This window comes from Papaver somniferum, chromosome 5 (genome assembly GCF_003573695.1).
Source record: "Papaver somniferum cultivar HN1 chromosome 5, ASM357369v1, whole genome shotgun sequence".
NCBI classification, from domain to species: Eukaryota; Viridiplantae; Streptophyta; class Magnoliopsida; order Ranunculales; family Papaveraceae; genus Papaver; species Papaver somniferum.
Genome location: NC_039362.1, coordinates 104,041,138 through 104,056,096, shown reverse-complemented (window position 1 = coordinate 104,056,096; position 14,959 = coordinate 104,041,138).

Genomic DNA, 14,959 nt, shown 5'->3' with positions numbered 1-14,959 from the left:
TCGTAGAAAATACACCGGGAACAAAGGTCTTGCTGCAACTCTTGATGAAATGTCTGAAAACTATGATTCCAATGAAGACGAGAAATCAAGTGTTGCACTTCTTGGTGAAAATATTGTTTTTGATAACTGTATCAATACATACATCAATCTCAATATTCTTTCAGAACATAATCCAATTAATCTGGAAGAAAAAATTGACCCATTTCTTGGAAACTCTGTTTGTAATGTTTCAGGTTCTACCATGTGTCTAGCTGCGTGCACATCTCAGAAGCCTGACTTTTATCCTATTTTGACGTGCTCGTATTGTTCTCTAAAGGGTCATGAACTTTCAAGGTGTTACAAGTACAAACACCAATTGAGGCACATCAACAAACTTCAACGAAGAGCAAATCAATTAGCAAATAAGCTTAAACTTGCTCAGAAGACCGCTGAGATATTTTATCTTTGTCTAAGAAGTTAGTTTCCAAGGATAAAACAATACCATTAGAGAAGAAAGTACGGTTGAATCGTGTTGATAGACAGAGGTCTGTGGATTCCTCTCAAGAGGAAATGGTGGACAAATTATTGTTCACCGCAACGCAACTTGATTGTTTTTTTTGGAAATCTTGTCTCATGTGCCTGATCAAAAGAGACAATGATTTTGTACCTCTCAGGCTTTAGGAAAAGTTTTCTTTATTATTTTCTTAGTTTTTGTTTATCAACAAAGGAGGGTTATTATCGACAATTCTACTCTTTATAGGGTTGTGAGTTGGACGTGTACGAACCTGTTTAAAGGATTCGAAACCCTACATTCCTTTTTCCTTCCTCAAAACCTCTTTTTATCTCAAGACTACTTGTTGATTTCAATTTGTGATTTCCTCTCACAAACCCATACGTATGGATACTCCAAGCATGATGTCTTCTGATGGAAAAGATGTTAATATGATTGTTAAGCCATCAATTATGAAGGAAAAAGAGAAATCTCCGTTATCTCCTACCTTGAAAAGAAAAAGAAGGAATATGAGGAAGCCAAGAGTCGTTCCTTCAAACTCTCAGAAGTTTTCTGGTGTTCTTGAAGAGTTGAAGGAGATGCGAAAGGAGATTCAGCAAATAAAGGCTTTTGTGTATAAGACTCATGAGATTTAGAAGGCCCTGGTTCGACAACATCATCCGAGAAGGTTTATTGATATAAACTCCTACCTTAATGAACCTTATGTCCCAATGGCTGTTGACGACAAGGAGTTCGGGGACGATAAAGAATTTTTCAAAGGTCTTATTGCCTAGTAAATCTTTTATCTTCTTGTTTTTGTTAGAAGAATAACTAGAGTTTGGAATAGCCATTATTGTGATTACACATAGATATGTCCAACATTTTCATCTTCATGTTTTTAGATTTATTGGTTTAAATTCTAAACTTGTTTGGAAGATGATTTTTGCAGTATTAATCTTTATGGTTTTATATATTGCAATATTGTTATGGGATTTATGTGTTTACGTCCGTGAACTTTGATTGTCCCATATCTTGTCAAAAGTAAAGTCTTCCGTATGTCGATATGCATGTATTGATAAAAGAATGAATAGACTTTTGACAAATACAAAAGTTAAGCCTATTATGTCAATTATTGACGGAAGATAGGTTAAAATCTTTTGTTTGCAAGGATTATGTCTATTGAATATCATTATGTGAATAGTGATGGAAAGTATAAGGAATCCTTGTGTATTCCGCAGTATTGATCTTCCCTGATCCATATCTTATGTAAGACTGTGAGGCTCCGTAAAGTGTCTTATGTTGAGCATTGAACTACCAATTTGATTATTTTTATGATTAGCTATGTTGTTGTTCCGTGAGGTACTTTATGTCGATCATATTCAACTAAATTAATCATCTTGTTTGGTTATTTAGTTGTTGCTCCGTAAGTTTTGTTATTTCGAGCATGACCAATTAAATTGATTACTTTTGTGATTAGTTTGGTTGCGTATTTCAATTAGATTAATTATGGGTTCTCTTGTGATTAATCTAATTGTATGTTTTTGGGTCTCCATAAGTTCACTTATGTTTGAGCATATTCGATTAAATTAATCATGGGTTCTCTTGTGGTTAATTTAATTGAATTTTTTGGATTCAAATTCATACTTGTATGTGATTTGTTATGTCCAAAGAAATCCTTCTTTTATTTCGAAATTAAGGTCGCTCTTGTTGTTCTTTCGGGAATGACATTATACGGGGGAGAGTTCGTGATTGAACTTGTGCTTAATTGCCAAATCTTTGTGGAAAGTGCGGCTGTAAAATATTATAGGGGTTATCTTGTATCTTTACAAACTCCTTGATGAATGCATTTAGCTTTGGCTTTATGATTGCATCTAAATAAGATGATATATTTTTGCTTTCTTTTGGTCAAGAAATGTCTCTTTCGGAAATTTCATTAGGATCCCGTTCTTGTACCTTCGCCAATTTTATTGACAAAAAGGGGGAGAATTAATATGTAGTTCACACTACAAATACATATGGTTTTCAGATCATTATGTAAGGGGGAGTGGTTTCCATGTGAGATGGAGTATTGACTAAGGGGGAGTGATACATATCACCATAGTATTTTGTTGAAGTTGTGATACAATTGAACTTCGACGTTGTGTAATGATACTATGACACTGTATAACAATGATTGGGAACTCTTGTTTTCTCGTTGTTATAGCTACGGATTTTCAACAACGATGATGCTAAACTTACAACCTTTGGGATCATTGAGTACTTGGAAGTGACGAAGATTTTGAGTAATGTTGAAGATTAGGCGTATGGAATAGGAGCTACAAAAGTTAATTTATTTAGTTTTTGTATTCTATATGTATTGATATTTTTGTCATTAAAATTGACAAAGGGGGAGATTGTTAGAGCATTGCTCGGTCGAACTCGCATGCGTTTCTATCTCAAGCATGTTTGTCAATGTTAGTGATCAAAACTATAAGTCTTGATTTATAGTCTACTATAGCTAAGGTCTCGGACTAGGATAGAAAGTGTAATTGAGCTCAAGAACTCCATGGCAATCATCATACAAGACGAAGGAATACTCAAGGAACGGGTGGATCTTCATCGACTAAAAGGTATGTGTAGACTTGAACTTATCTATCACTCAAAAGTCTATTTTTCTCCTATCTTGAGACAAAAGTCTTTTTGCTATATAGACTTAGATTATACACATTTGCTATTTCGAGCCGAGTTTATCTCGCCTATCTATTTCTCGAAATATGTTTTGGTAAGCTTTCGCTTTAACCAAGTTCATCTTTACCTAGTGACGAAAGTCATGACAAGTTTCAATCACTTTGAAAATTGCTTACTTTGACGAAAAATAGTTTGTGAATGACAACTATAGAATATCAACATCCTCTAAGAATGTTTCAATGATTGAAATGAGAGTTTAGATTATATAACCGTTGGAGGATATAAGCATTATTGTAGAAACACATATATGTATAAGTCCTTATTCCTTGAACCGAATTTTGCGAACTTTGTTGATCAAGAGAACCGGCATGGTGGCGTGAGCCAAGTCCACGAACTCGGTCCGCGAACTGGCAGAAATTCTCGTCCCGAGAATTTATGCTGGAGTTTGTGAACTCCGTCCGGGAACTTAAGTCCGCGAACCCAGTCCGCGAACTTGAGTAGGTTATATCTAAAAACGATGTTTGTGAACTTATTCTTAAATAAACTAAGGAATGCAAATTGCAAAACGTGGCTATATAGATCATGAACCAATTCGAGTGAATCAAATCGTTTTTTCTTCGATTGTGTCATGTGTAGTTACATAAGATTTCCGTGCAATTGAACAACTCTCTAACTAGTTCATCACTTGAACTAGTTATGGTGAAGAAGAATATGGTTGATATGTAAGTGACCATATGGGTAACCATTTGGTTGACTATTGTTGAACCAACAAATGTACGAGTTTGGGTACGGTCATACAAGCCTAGAAACGTGAATTTCATTTGTGTGTAGAAATCTAGTTTTCGATCTAACGGTTGAAAGATATTAGCTTGAATCTAATCAGGTTTTCATCTAACGGTGAATATTTAATGCTTTGTTACCAATCTAACATTGATTGCAAACCCTGATTTGAAAGACTATATAAGGGAGAACTCTAGCAACTGGGAAACCTAATCCCTACACCTTCAGTGTGATACTAGTTGTGCTAAGCTAGAATCGATTCTCCTTTAACCTTTGGTTTCTTCTTCTAAACCTGGTTAACGACTTAAAGACTTCATTGGGATTGTGAAGCCAGACCGATACTAATTTATCGCAGTTGTGTGATCTGATCTTGGTGTTTCTATCGTACGAGTACAATTAATAATTGGCTTGATATTGATATCTCCGATAGGCAAGATATAAAAGTAATCACAAACACTTTGTCTCATCGTTTGTGATTCCACAATATCTTTTTTCGCTGCGTTGATTAAGATTATTGTGAGGATATTGATAATACTAGGTTGTTCTTCGGGAATCAATTGGTTCATGTTCACCTTGATTTATCAAAAGACGGAACAAAACTCGTAGGTGTATTTGTGGGAGACGGATTTATTTATCATTGTATACTTTTCCGTGTGATACAGATTTGTTTATTAAAATCTTCGACTTTGGGTCGTAGCAACTCTTAGTTGTGGGTGAGATCAGCTAAGGGAATCAAGTACGTAGTATCCTGCTAGGATCAGAGACGTAGGAAAATAACTGTACCTTGGATCAGTGTGAGATTGATTGTGGTTCAACTACAATCCAGACTGAAGTTAATTTGGAGTAGGCTAGTGTCTGTAGCGGCTTAATACACTGTGTGTTCAAACTGGACTGGGTCCCGGAGCTTTTCTGCATTTGCGGTTTCCTCGTTAACAAAATTCTGGTGTCTGTGTTATTTTTTTTCCGCATTATATTTTGTTATATAATTGAAATATCACAGGTTTTGCGTTGATCAATCAATTAGAATATCTGACCTTGTGGTTGTTGATTTAAATTGATTGACACTTGGATATTGGTCTTTGGTACCATCCAAGTTATCTCTCTTGTATTTGATAAAGACTCGCATATTTCTATTTTCGTGAATATATATCAAATCGAGAGATTGAGATATAAACTCTTTGATATACTTTTTATCTATATTGAGTCTGACTGTCTAGTTGATTCTCTAGAATGTATATTCGAGTTTGTCCATACAGATTGCTAAGCGAAATATTGGGTGTGGTTGGTGTACCCCCCGCTTTTTTCAATTGGTATCAGAGCAGGCAAACACGTTGAAGACCTCACAAGTCTGTGTTTGTAGCGATCTGACTCTATGGACAGAGGTGTTATCTCAATTAACGTACCACCAGTATTCGATGACTCTAATTATTTATGGTGGAAATTTGTTATGTGAGCTTTTCTTTAAGCACGTGATTTTCAATCATGGGTATATGTTGTTAATGGATATAATGCTCCCGTCGTGGAAGTTGGAGATATAAACGTTCCCAAGCCTATTGGTGTATACACCCCTGCCGAGATAAATGTTGCAAAGAAAAATTCCGACGGTTTGAATGCCATTATGCATGCCATTATCCCAAATCTTCAGCACCATGTGTCAAATTGCACGAGGTCTAAAGATGCGTGGGATATCTTAGAAACCGTATTCGAAGGTAACTCCAGTGAAAAGGAAACTAGGCTTCAAAACCTTAATTCCGATTGGGAAAACCTTCGTATGGCAGATGAAGAAACATTTGATGAGTTTAGTCACAAAGTGTCTGAAATTGTTAATGCATCTTTTGCATTGGGTAAGACTATTCTTGAAAAGGACATTGTGATGAAAATTCTCAGATCGCAGCCATCTAGATAAGACTTTAAGAAGCATGCCATCGTTGAGGGAAATAACCTTGATAATCTCTCCAGAAATACGCTGGTTGGGAAGCTTAAGATCTTTGATCACGAACATTCATCCAAAACTAAGGATGTTGCGTTCAAAGCACAAAAAGACACTAAATTACTTGATAAGAGTAAAAAAGTGTATATCTCTGAAGATGATCACTCCGAGACAGATTCATCAGATGAATATCTTGACAAGTCAGTCTCGATGATCACAAGACAGTTTAGGGATCTTCTGTTGAAGAGAAGTAAACGGTTCTCCAGAGATAAGCCTACAACATCAGTTAAACCTCATAATCGTATTCCTCCTAAAAATAGGGAAACAGATGAAATTGATGATGAGGATATGCCTCAGTGCTTTAAGTGTAAGGGATTTAGTCATTTTGCAAACGAGTGCCCAAATCGTAGAAAATACACCGGGAACAAAGGTCTTGCTGCAACTCTTGATGAAATGTCTGAAAACTATGATTCCAATGAAGACGAGAAATCAAGTGTTGCACATGGTGAAAATATTGATTTTGATAACTGTAGCAATACATACATCAATCTCAATATTCTTTCAGAAGAGAACCCAACTAATCTGGAAGAAAAAATTGACCCATTTCTTGGAAACTTTGTTTGTAATGTTTCAGGTTCCACCATGTGTCTAGCTACGTGCACATCTCAGAAGCCTGAATTTTATCCTAGTTTGACGTGCTCGTATTGTTCTCTAAAGGGTCATGAACTTTCAAGGTTTTACAAGTACAAACACCAATTTAGGCACGTCAACAAAATTCAACGAAGAGCAAATCAATTAGCAAATAAACTTAAACTTGCTCAGAAGACCGTTGAGGTATGTAGGATTCTATCTTCGTCTAAGAAGTTAGTTTCCAAGGATAAAATAAGACCATTAGAGAAGAAAGTATGGTCGAATCGTGTTGATAGACAGAGGTCTTTGGATTCCTCTCAAGAGGAAAATGGTGGACAAATTATTGTTCACCGCAACACAACTTGATTGTGTTGTTTTGGAAATCTTGTCTCACGTGCCTGATCAAAAGATACAATTATTTTGTACCTCTCAGGCTTTAGGAAAAGTTTTCTTTCTTCTTTTCTTAGTTTTTTTTTTCAACAAAGGAGGGTTATTATCGACAATTCTACTCTTTATAGGGTTGCGAGTTGGACGTGTACGAACCTGTTTAAAGGATTCGAAACCCTACATTCCTTTTCCTACCTCAAAACCTCTTTTTATCTCAAGACTACTTGTTGAGTTCAATTTGTGATTTCCTCTCACAAACCCATACGTATGGATACTCCAAGCATGATGTCTTCTGATGGAAAAGATGTTAATATGATTGTTAAGCCAACAATCATGAAGGAAAAAGAGAAATCTCCGTTATCTCCTACCTTGAAAATAAAAAAAAGGAATGTGAGGAAGCCAAGAGCCGTTCCTTCAAACTCTCAAAAGTTTTTTGGTGTTCTTGAAGAGTTGAAGGAGATGCGAAAGGAGATTCAACAAATAAAGGCTTTTGTGTATAAGACTCATGAGATTCAAAAGGCCCTGGTTCGACAACATCAGCCGAGAAGGTTTATTGATATAAACTCCTACCTTAATGAACCTTATGTCCCAATGGCTGTTGACGACAAGGAGTTCGGGGACGATAAAGAATTATTCAAAGGTCTTATTGCCTAGTAAATCTTCTATCTTCTTGTTCTTGTTAGAAGAATAACTAGAGTTTGGAATAGCCATTATTGTGATTACACATAGCTATGTCCAACGTTTTAATCTTCATGTTTTTAGATTTATTGGTTTAAATTCTAAACTTGTTTGGAAGATGATTTTTGCAGTATTAATATTTATGGTTTTATATATTGCAATATTGTTATGGGATTTATGTGTTTACGTCCGTGAACTATGATTGTCTCATATCTTGTCAAAAGTAAAGTCTTTCGTATGTCGATATGCATGTATTGATAAAACAATGAATATACTTTTCACAAATACAAAAGTTAAGCCTATTATGTCAAGTATTGATGGAAGATAGGTTAAAATCTTTTGTTTGCAAGGATTATGTCTATTGAATATCATTACGCGAATAGTGATGGAAAGTATAAGGAATCCTTGTGTATTCCGCAGTATTGATCTTCCCTGATCCATATCTTATGTATTACTGTGAGGCTCCGTAAAGTTTCTTATGTTGAGCATTGAACTACCAAGTTGATTATTTTTATGATTAGCTATGTTGTTGTTCCGTGAGGTACTTTATGTCGAGCATATTCAACTAAATTAATCATCTTGTTTGGTTATTTAGTTGTTGCTCCGTAAGTTTTCTTATGTCGAGCATGACCAATTAAATTGATTACTTTTGTGATTAATTTGGTTGTGTATTTCAATTAGATTAATTATGGGTTCTCTTGTGATTAATCTAATTGTATGTTTTTGAGTCTCCAAAAGTTCACTTATGTTTGAGCATTTTCGATTAAATTAATCATGGATTCTCTTGTGGTTAATGTAATTGAATTTTTTGGATTCAAATTCATACTTGTATGTGATTTGTTATGTCCAAAGAAATCCTTCTTTTCTTTCGAAATTAAGGTCGCTCTTGTTGTTCTTTAGGGAATGACATTATATGGGGGAGAGTTCTTAATTGAACTTGTGCTTAATTGCCAAATCTTTGTGGGGAGTGCGGCTGTGGAATATTATAGGAGTTATATTGTATCTTTACAAACTCCTTCATGAATGCATTTAGCTTCGGCTTTATGATTGCATCTAAATAAGATGATATATTTTTGCTTTCTTTTGGTCAAAAAATGTCTCTTTCGGAAATTTCATTAGGATCTCGTTCTTGTACCTTTGCCAATTTTATTGACAAAAAGGGGGAGAATTAATATGTAGTTCACACTACAAATACATATGGTTTTCGGATCATTATGTATGGGGGAGTGGTTTCCATGTGAGATGGAGTATTGACTAGGGGGAGTGATACATATCACAATAGTATTGTTGTTGAAGTTGTGATACAATTGAACTTTGATGCTGTGTAATGATACTATGACACTGTATAACAATGATTGGGAACTCTTGTTTTCTCGTTGTTATAGCTACGGATTTTCAACAACGATGATGCTAAACTTACAACCTTTGTGATCATTGAGTACTTGGAAGTGACGAAGATTTCGAGTAATGTTGAAGATTAGGCGTATGGAATAGGAGCTACAAAAGTTAATTTATTTAGTTTTTGTATTTCATATGTATTGATTGTTTTGTCACTAAAATTGACAAAGGGGGAGATTGTTAGAGCATTGCTCGGTCGAACTCGCATGCGTTTCTATCTCAAGCATGTTTTTCAATGTTAGTGATCAAAACTATAAGTCTTGATTTCTAGTCTACTATAGCTAAGGTCTCGGACTAGGATAGAAAGTGTAGTTGAGCTCAAGAACTCCATGGCAATCATCATACAAGACGAAGGACTACTCAAGGAACCGGTGGATCTTCATCGACTAAAAGGTATGTGGAGACTTGAACTTATCTATCACTCAAAAGTCTATTTATCTCCTATCTTGAGACAAAAGTCCTTTTGCTATATAGACTTAGATTATATACATTTGCTATTTCGAGCCGAGTTTATCTCGCCTATCTATTTCTCGAAATATGTGTTGGTAAGCTTTCGCTTTAACCAAGTTCATCTTTACCTAGTGACGAAAGTCATGACAAGTTTCAATCACTTTGAAAATTGCTTACTTTGACGAAAAATAGTTTTTGAATAACAACTATAGAATATCAACGTCCTTTAAGAATGTTTCAATGATTGAATGAGAGTTTAGATTATATAACCATTGGAGGATATAAGCATTGTTGTGGAAAAAAATATATGTATAAGTCCTTATTCCTTGAACCGAAGTTTGCGAACTTTGTTGATCAAGAAAACCGGCATGGTGGCGTGAGCCAAGTCCGCGAACTCAGTCCGCGAACTGGCGGAAATTCTCGTCCTGAGAATTTCTGCTGGAGTTTGTGAACTCCGTCAGGGAACTTAAGTCCGCGAACTTGAGTAGGTTATATCTAAAAACGATGTTTGTGAACTTATTCTTATATAAACTAAGGAATGCAAATTGCAAACTGTGGATATATAGTTCATGAACCGATTCGAGTGAATCAAATCTTTTTCGCTTCGATTGTGTCTTGCGTAGTTACATAATATTTCCTTGCAATTGAACAACTCTCTAACTAGTTCATTTGAGTCACTTGAACTAGTTATGGTGAAGAAGAATATGGTTCATATGAAAGTGATCATATGGCTAACCATTTGGTTGACTATTGTTGAACCAACAAATGCACAAGTTTGGGTACGGTTACACAAGCCTAGAAACGTGCATTTCATTTGTGTGTAACAAGCTAGTTTTCGATCTAACGGTTGAAATATATTAGCTTGAATCTAATCAGTTTTCATCTAACGGTGAATACTGAATGTTTTGTTACCAAGCTAACATTGATTGCAAACCCTGATTTGAAAGACTATATAAGGGAGAACTCTAGCAACTGGGAAACCTAATCCCCACACCTTCTGTGTGATACTAGTTGTGCTAAGCTAGAGTCGATTCTCCTTTAACCTTTGGTTTCTTCTTCTAAACCAGGTTAACGACTTAAAGACTTCATTGGGATTGTGAAGCCAGACCGATACTACTTTCTCTTAGTTGTGTGATCTGATCTTGCTGTTTCTATCGTATGAGTACAATTGTAATAATTGGCTTGAGATTGATATCTCCGATAGGCAAGATATAAAAGTAATCACAAACACTTCGTCTCATCGTTTGTGATTCCACAATATATTTTTTCGGTGCATCGATTAAGATTATTGTGAGGTGATTTATAATACTAGGCTGTTCTTCGGGAATATAAGTCCGGTTTATCAATTGGTTCCTGTTCACCTTGATTTATCAAAAGACGGAACAAAACTTGTAGGTATATTCGTGGGAGACGGATTTATCTATTACCGTAGACTTTTTTGTGTGATACAAAATTGTTTATTAAAGTCTTCAACTTTGGGTCGTAGCAACTCTTAGTTGTGGGTGAGATCATCTAAGGGAATCAAGTACGTAGTATCATGCTGGGATCAGAGACGTAAAAGCATAATTGTACCTCGGATTAGTGTGAGATTGATTGGGGTTCAACTACAGTCCAGACCGAAGTTAATTTGGAGTAGGCTAGTGTCTGTATCGGCTTAGTACAGTGTGTGTTCAAACTGGACTAGGTCCTGGGGTTTTTCTGCATTTGCGGTTTTCGCGTTAACAAAATTCTGGTGTCTGTGTTATTTCTTTTCCGCATTATATTTTTTTATATAATTGAAATATCACAGGTTGTGTGTTGATCAATCAATTAGAATATCCGACCTTTTGGTTGTTGATTTAAATTGATTGACACTTGGATATTGGTCTTTGGTACCATCCAAGTTATCTCTCTTGTATTTGATAAAGACTCGCAGATTTCTATTTGCTTGAGTATATATCAAATCGAGAGCTTGAGATATAAACTCTTTAAAATATAATTTTTATCTAGATTGAGTCTGACTGTTTAGTTGATTCTCTAGAAAGTATATTGGAGTTTGTCCATACAGATTGCTAAGCCAAATATTGGGTGTGGTTGTTGTACCCTCGCTTTTTTCACAAGAAGTTAGCTGTAAGTGGAGAAGGGACAAAAATCAAGTGGGACTCGTTCGAACCTAGGATTTTTTGCTACCACCTTGAAGAGAACGAAAATACGAAGCCAATGACGAAAGAATGATCTCAATCCAACATCATACGAACAAAGTATGAGCAAAAGAGTATGTTAAGCTTGTCAGTTCCACAGAACTGGCAGTTAACTAAGAAGGAAGCAAGAAATTGCACTGTCAGTCTTACAAGACTGGCAGTTGAAAGTGTTAATTGTTAAAGACACCAACCATGCAGATCAAGGGCACCACCTTTCTTCTTCATGCATATGCGATCAAAACCAGGGTTCTTTTTTTTTTTGACAGAACAAGGGAAAATTTAGATTAAAATTTTTGAGTCACCAAAATAGTGACATCAAAAAACTCAAAAGGTTACATGGATGAGTGCACAATTACATCCCAAGTAGCAAATTGGACAAATTATAACCAGAAAACATGTTAAAAGCTAAACCCCAATTGAACAACAAGCATTTAACATCGACAATCAATTGATTTGAAACCTTAGCTAAATTATTGTATAACCTAGCATTCCGTTCATTCCAAATACACCACCAGATAGCAAAAGGAAGTAGGCTCCATATCTTCCTAATCATGTTTTTGGATTTCTTTGTGTTTTTGTCTCCCCATTCCCAAAGATCAGTCTTGACATCAGTAGAGAAAACCCAATTCATACCAAAACTATTTAGAAAGTAAGTCCATACCTCAGAAGTGTAACTGCAATGCAGGAATAAGTGTTCATTCGACTCCACCATCCTACCACATAGGAGACAGTTAGGATCCTGAACCAAACCAGCAGCATACAACTTATCCAAGGTTGGAGCACCACTATAACAGAGAGTCCAAACTAAAAAGGAGATTTTCAAAGGCACTTTTGAATTCCATAGTTGCTTGTCTGGAAAACTTAATAAGCCCTCTGTTTCAAGCGTCGAGTATGCACTAGACACCGAAAAATTATCACCATATCTCCATCGTCTTGAATCTTCATTCTCTGTAGCTGTAGGCTCACCAATGAGTTGAAGTAAAATAGCGACATCATGTAACTCACTTTCATTCAAATGTCTCGAGAAATGCAAATTCCAAGCACCCTCCGGAAAAATTATGTCACTGACCATGCCATTTTTTCTCCCTGACAAAAGAAATAAATCAGGGAAAGAAAGTTTCAAAGACTGCTCACCGGCCCACTCGTCATCCCAAAAATGAATACTCGCCCCATTTCCTAGAGATAAAATGGATCCAGATTTTACAAAATCTCTAGTTTTTAATATACCTTTCCATAAGCTGCGACAAATAGAAGTATTAGTCATATGTGGAAATAAAGCCTCATGCGCTCCACCAAATTTCTGATTTACTATCCTTCTCCATAAAGCATACCTCTCGTATCCATAGCGCCATATCCATTTAGCATGTAATGCCTTATTCACCAATTTCAGCTTTTTGATGCCTATTCCTCCCCTGCATTTTGGAAGCGAAACTCTAGACCAAGAAATCCAACTTCTTTTCCTAGTAGAATTGCTAGAACCCCACAGAAAATTTCGAATAATTCTTTCAATCTCCTTAGACACACTAGTTGGCATATGAAACACAGCTAGATAATACACCGGTAGGCTAGACAAAACACTTTGAATCAATAGCAATCTTTGACCCTTGGATAAGTAAGTCCTCTTCCAACCAACTAACTTTTAATGCAAGCGTTGAATAATCTCAACCCAAACTGTCTTGCACTTCGATTTGCTGCCAAGAGGAATTCCAAGATAGTTCATTGGCAATTGCGTCAAAGAACATCCAAATAACTCAGCACACAACTCCCCATTATGCATTTGTCCTAAGCCGACAATTGTGCTTTTTCTGAAATTAACCTTTAAACCAGAAACAGTTTCAAAACCCAAAAGAATTCTTTTTAAATTCTGAACTTGGACCGGATCATCTTTAAGAAACAAAATTAAATCATCGGCGAATTGAAAGTGGTTTATTATCAAACCATTAGAGTTTACCTGGAAACTAGAAATAAGGCCATCTTCTGCCGCTTTTTTGATCATTAAAGATAAAATCTCAGCAACTAGAATAAACAAAAACGAAGATATTGGGTCTCCCTGCCGTATACCTTTCTGACTTTTAAAAAGTTCAGTTGCCTCGCCTTTCAACAAAACAGCAAATTTAGGAGTCGTGATACACCAATTTATCCAACTTCTCCATTTCGAACCAAAACCAAATTTCTGTAAAGTCAAGTCCACACAATTCCAATTAACATTATCGAAAGCTTTTTCAAAATCCACTTTACAAATCAAATCTGTGTCCTGCTGTCTAATCTTGGAGTCGATGAGTTCTGAAGTGATAAGAATACCATCTTGAATCTGTCTTCCATGTATGAAAGCTCCCTGAAAATCAGAAATAATATTCGGAAGAACTAACTTCATTCTTTCAGCTAACGCTTTTGAGACTATCTTATAGACGCTACCAATTAAACTAATAGGTCTATAATTATGGAGAGACACGGCGCCATTACACTTAGGAATCAAAGTGAGATTTGTGCAGTTCAATGTCCAATCAAGCATGCTAGAAACTTGAAACTCAGTAATCACCTTCATAAGATCAGATTTAATTACCTCCCACCCATGTTTATAAAACTCCATGGTAAATCCATCTGGTCCCGGGCTCTTGTTTGTGCCAAAGTGAAAGATCACATCCTTTACCTCCTCCTCCGTAAAATACCTCTCTAAATGCATACTCTCCTCTGCAGAAATCGTCGGCGTAACAAGCTGTTCAAAGTCAGGCCTTATCCTATGAGTTTCAGAAAACAAAGAAGAATAAAAAGTCTTTGTCTCTTTAGCAATCAAGTTCTTATCAAAACATAAAGAACCCTCTATTTGCAAACAATTCATATTATTGAGTTTATATTTGAAACTAGCAATTCGGTGAAGATAAGCTGAATTTCTTTCTCCATCTTTTGCCCATCTCTCTTTAGCCCTCTGCCCTGCCTTTCTAGCAATATTCAACGAAATAGAAGCATGCTTTATTTTAGCTTGTTCCCTCTCTACTATATCATCATCAGAGAGACCCAAAACTTCCTCTAGGTTATCAAGCAAATCAATAGTATTCTCAAGAGTATCCAGTTGAGCATGTAAATTACCAAACGTCTCTTTTTGCCATTTTTTCACAATTTTTTTTAAATTCTTCAATTTTTTGGCAAAAATATAACTAGGTTTACCTGAAAAAGTCATACTATCCCACCATATCTTAAGGTTCTTAAGAAAATCTGGCAGGGTTCTTTTCACGACCAGCAGAAAGCCGTCTGTTGATATAAATGGGTTTGAGAAGGAAGAGCTCGAGTCGAAACAGAGAGCTTTGAGTCTGTTGATGCTGGTGATCGATGGGAAACGTTGCTGCTGCTGGCAATGAAGGAGAAGATGACGATTATGATTCATTACCATTA